The sequence below is a fragment of the Dermacentor andersoni genome, chromosome 3, assembly GCF_023375885.2.
Source record: "Dermacentor andersoni chromosome 3, qqDerAnde1_hic_scaffold, whole genome shotgun sequence".
NCBI classification, from domain to species: domain Eukaryota; kingdom Metazoa; phylum Arthropoda; class Arachnida; order Ixodida; family Ixodidae; genus Dermacentor; species Dermacentor andersoni.
The window spans coordinates 171,493,762-171,499,384 of NC_092816.1; the positions used below are offsets into that span (position 1 = coordinate 171,493,762).

General features: G+C 43.1%; 1 pseudogene; it reads left to right on the top strand.

The window, feature by feature from the left end:
* Positions 1-618: 618 nt before the first annotated feature.
* On the top strand, positions 619-4,956 carry LOC126524463 (uncharacterized; annotated as a pseudogene).
* Positions 4,957-5,623: the final 667 nt, after the last annotated feature.

Consider the following 5,623-nt stretch of genomic DNA (forward strand, 5'->3'; position numbering starts at 1 on the left):
ACGTTTGGATCGGGTTAGGCCGCACGCAAACAGCACTACAGTACGTGTTTCATTAGTGCTAACATATCCAGCATCGCAACAAGGTTTTTGGAACTGAGTCCCTGCGTTCTTAAGCTTCGAGGTAAGTGCTTTATGTATTGAACCCTAGTGATTAATGCATGGGCATTAGTATGCATTATTAGCAGCTTTCACACGTTTTCTTTGTTTTCCTATTCTAGTGTTGGCGCATGCCAATTGTGGACACGTGTACGGCAAAATGGCCAGTGGGAGTAAGTTTAGGTGATGTCATTTTTTGCTTTGCCTTCGGCGGAAATTATAGCATCCGATTAATGTCTGTGCATTGTTGAAACTGTTAGTCCAATAGAGATTCCACTGGGTGTTCTTGGACACGTGTGTACGTTTGACACAGCTATCTTGAACATATGGCTGCACTGCCCAGAATGACTGCATACCGGCGCGTGCGCCGCGGCGTGCAGGAAGACCTTAACTTAATATTATCTGCTGAAGTAGCAGATTCGTGAATAACTGAAGCCCCGGGTGCCTATTCCACTACAGACGGTGTGGTAAGGCCCGCTGCCGAGTCGTTTCAGCATTCATTGTCCGAGAGTGGTGGTGGGCCTAGTTGCGGTATTCTTACTCCACTTGAACTTCCGGAGGCAGATGTGAGCACCGACGAAGTTCGTGCATGTCTTGACAGCCCTCCGAGAGATGGTGGGCCTTGTAATTCAACTGTTGAACAAATGCGCTCCCTAGGTGATAATGCATTGTCCCAAGGAGACCAGCCAAACACAGTTTCCTTCAAAGAAAAGCTGCAGGTCTGGTGCATAGAGAGAGATGTGCCCCATGTTACCATCACACATTTATTGCAGGTTATGCGCTCACATGCTTGCTTTTCTGGCCTCCCGAAATCTGCCAGAGCTCTCTTGTCAACGCCAAGGTTAGCATATGGTGTTAAACCAATGGGTTCAGGCCAGTATTGTCATTTTGGTTTAACTGAGGGCCTTCAGGAGGCATTGAAAAATGTTCTGCCTGTGCCTAACCCACTCATACTCCATGTGAATGTAGATGGACTACCTTTGACAAAAAGCACACGAGACCAGTTCTGGCCTATTCTCTGCAGAGCAGCAAATTGTGAAAGCAGTAAGCCATTTCCAATTGGCATTTATTATGGCCAGTCTAAGGCTTTGCAGCCTAACACATTCCTACAGCAGTTTGTGTTTGACTTGAAAATAGCCCTGCATCATGGTGTTACTGTTGGAAGCCAACTGATCCATGTAGATGTTGGTGCAATAATCTGTGATGCACCTGCTAAGGCTTATATTCTGGGCATTAAGGGTCACAGTGGATACTTCAGCTGTCCGAAACGCACTACCGAAGGGAATCATAAGCATGGTCGTATGTGCTTCCCTGAACTCAATGCCCCATTGCGAACAGATGCAAGCTTTCGTAATGTAGATCAGGAAGATCACCATATTATTGACACAATCCTCAAGGATCTTCCCATTGACTTGATTAGGCAGGTTCCACTAGACTATATGCACCTGACTTGCTTAGGTGTTGTTCGTAAACTTCTGCTGCTCTGGATTAAAGGAGAAAAGACCTATAGAATAGGAAAACGATCAAGAGAGTCTGTGTCAGGAGCAAGTACTGAAATACGGCACTATGTGCCATCAGAGATGTCTCGAAAGCCAAGAAGCTTGTCAGACATTGACAGGTGGAAGGCTTCAGAGTTCCGGCTTCTTATGCTGTACACTGGCTTGTGGTCCTGAAGTCAAGGATACCTGATAATCTGGCAGACAATTTTATGGTGTTGCACGTCGCCATGAGCATTCTGTGTAGCCCACTGTCATGCACTTGGAACTTGGAGTATGCAGAGAGGTTGCTTGTGCATTTTGTCAAAGTGTTCATTGAAATATGTGGTGAGCATGCTGTTTCACTCAATGTCCACTGTTTGGTTCACGTCGTAGATGACGTTCGAGTTCATGGACCTCTGCATGGTTACAGTGCATTCCCCTTTGAAAATTACATGCCTAGGCTAAAGAAGTATGTCAGAAAGCCTGAAAAGCCTCTTCAGCGACATTTACAATCGAATTATGGAAGAGCGGGCACTGGCTAGCATGTCCAGCAGACCAGAAACTTGTATTGCTCTTGATTCAGGCTCTGTATGCTTCACAGAAAAGGAAAAACTGCTGATGAGGCATGATAATGGACCACTTCCACTAGGTTGTGTAGGACCTCAGTACAAAGGTTTCCTATTTTCTCAAGATGCCACCATAAAAGTGAACAAGAGGGACTGCACGTGCATGCTAAATGATGATAGCATTGTCAAAGTTGAAAACTTTCCAGTCCGTGCTGTGAGCCACATGCCTGTGCATGTTGGGAGGAAGTACCAGAAATTGGAAGACCTTTATACTTATCCATGCAAATCCTCTCTCATTAACATATTTTTGGCTTCTAATCTTTCAGACATCCACTTTTGGCCTGTTTCGGATATCACACTGAAATGTGTGAGACTTCCTTTTGGCAGAAAGCATGCCGTATTTCCAATGCGACATCTGCAGTGATTTCTTACACTTCTATTTACTATTTTTCTGTTTCTGTTTAACCGTTCAATGTTTGCTTTTATTTCTTGCCATTTAAAAAAATTCATTCGCTTTGCTTGTACTAATGTGAGAAATGTATTCCTGATCTCTTAATTATGTCAAAATCGGAATCAATTGTACGTTCACAACTTTGTATATGCTCGACTTGTAAAACAGGCCGATATATTCAGTTGTGTATGTTCGTTGTCTTTCCTTTGATGTCTTTGAGCTATGGGAGGATACTGTACTTCACTTTTTCCTTTAAGTTGACAGGTTTGCCGTCGTAGAGTTCCCCGAGGAGGACTGCAGCTTGGCACTTGTTCACGGTTCGTGGTTGAATCCAAAAAGAAATAGGACATATTGGCCTACTTTGAAAAATTCATCGCAGCGGCGTAGAGCCACTGTTGAGGGTGCTGCACCATCTCCTAGCTAGACACAAGCCAACTGTGTGGCGAAATCCTGGGCTGGTAAGGTCGCACAATTGCTTGTGGGATTTCCTATTGTAAAGGTTTCCTTTTTCAGACACTTACGAAAAGGCATGTGAGAAGCAGAATTTCCTGCAATATCATTCGGACATGAGCTGCGAAGAGGAACTGGGATGCGGAAAAAGAAAAAAATGAAGTGCCTTGGCTTCTGATTACAGCAGTGAGCAAGACACGACTGACGACTCGGGTGATGACTCAAACTATCGCCCTCCAAGGCCGCCAACACCACCTCAACTGGTAACAAACATTGGTACGAAAGAAGTTTTCTTAATTTGTTTGTGTGCAAGTGCGCGCACATGAAGTACACACACACTTTCCCAAATTCATACTTCCCCAAAGCTGCCTCAAGGCAGAGATTGAGTTATGAGTTCACAAACCTTAAGCATATCAACTGCCTGTTCTTCTTGGGCAGTTACATTGTGCTATAAACTGGGAGTCTACCATCTTAACCAAAACTTAGCATGGTATAAGCACTTACAAACACGCGTCCCAGCACAAGGCTGTGTGTGTGGATAGGTTAAAAGCATTGTATTGAAATGACAATTCCAGGTGGCTACGACTCAGCTGCTGCCCACGAGTCATTCAAGATGCCTGGACGACACCGAAAGAAACGCTCTGCAGGTATTGTACATCTTTTTCACTTCAACTTAAAAATGTAAAAAAAAACTGACATGGCAAAGTATGCCAAGTAGATTTTGATTTAAGTTTCTAATGTGTTGCCAATCTGAAGCATTATTGTTGCAAGAAAGTAACCTTAAGTTCCCCTATGTTAATGCTAAATACCAAATCCTTTGTATTCACTGTAAGCACGATATTGCTCTTGGCAAATCAACTTGTGTATGTTTCCTAACGCAACATCACAAAGTAAATTTGACTCATTCGCCACAAGGATGCACGCAACAGCTCAGTCGTGATATGTTAGTGCTGCTCACCACTTTTTTTATTGTGTGTTGAGCGTATGCATAGATGCAGCCTTTTTTCCCGTGATTTCAGGTGCATCTGCGAGTCCTAGGCCTTCGTTCGGAAGAGCTGGTGGATTCGAAACCGAAAGTGTGCCATCGAGCCTTCATGCTGGTGAATGCCAATTCTTCTTTCACAACGACACTTTTATTGGACTTGTTCAAATATGCATTTGTACTTTCCAGGACAGTCACCTTGCATGCTTCCAGAGTTATTTCTTTCTGGAGCTTGCAATAAGGATAATTAATGCATGGTGTCACTCTCAATTTCAGGCCCATCTACCACTTCCTCAGGATCAAGAACGGATCCGCAAGTGCTTGGTATGATGTCAATGTTTGACCTCTCATGTTTGCTTTAAATGGCGTGGTTGGTAGATCTTGTCAACCAGAATTTTGAGCAGTGTGACACAGCACACAGATAAGACGCATAGGATGAAATGCCGCCTGGGCTTGTTTTGTGTCATGTGGCACTGTTCAACATTCTGCTGTTTGTAATGAGCGATTTCTTGCCAGCATACTTCTTCACTTTTTCAATACACATGCATTGCTAAATGAGGCACTGCTGACTTTCAATAGTTCTGTATGAGCATTGCAGATATGTTGACATAACTGATCTTGATGAGAAAATATTTTTTTCAACCTTTATGGAGAGGATATTGTCCACCCTTAATACAATTAAGGTTGTGCAACAGGCGCACACACAGCTCTTGACAGAGCTGAAGAATAATGCTGAAGAAGCATGCCCAGAGAACCAAAACCTTCCTGATCAGCTGCCATTTTTGACCACAAGAGACATCCTTGATTGGGATGCTGAACTTGGGGTGAACAAAGAAGCTAAGCTTCGAATGGTAATGAAGCTGTTTGCCTTAATTTTCTTACTGTTTCCCGCAAAACGGGGGGCAAGCTCGTTTTTTTTTTTTTTTTTTTTTTTTTCACAGAGCGTTATTCTAACATGCGAGTGATTTACTGATTATTGCTGATTTCATTTTCTGCCAGAAAAGACACATGGTTGTCCAAGGTGGTGACACCATAAACCAGAAGACTGCACGCATCTTAAAGAGTGTGATGTCGCGGGATGTGGCAAAACAATTCAGTTGGTATGGTGAAAAAGGCAAAATGAAGTTTTGTGAGCTGAATATTTGCAAGCTACTGTGCAGTAAGTCTTCTGCTACAATATTATCACTTTCGTTGTCTGCATTGTCATAGCTCATTTTCGTCGCATCATTGACACTTATTTTCTTATGCAGCCTGCCTGATAGAAAATATCAAGCAGAACCAGGAGGAGGCTACTCTAAAAACATAGAAAAAGCAGCCATGTCTTGGTTCCGCCATGCCGCAGAACAGGCAGCAGCAGGACAACAAAGGCAACTGAACAAAACTTCAGCACAGGACAACGACGCTCTCATTTCTTGAGAAAGTGCACCTAAATTACTGCTTAACTGTGAAATAAATACTTTTGGTGATCACTTCCTGTTGTATTTTTGTTTTTTTGGTTTCAGAAGTAAATAGATTTCACATAACTGCCGTCCCATAAAAGTGTGAAGCAGTTAACAAAAGAAAAAAAAGCTACAAGAGATCCCAATAACCTCCCCAAAAA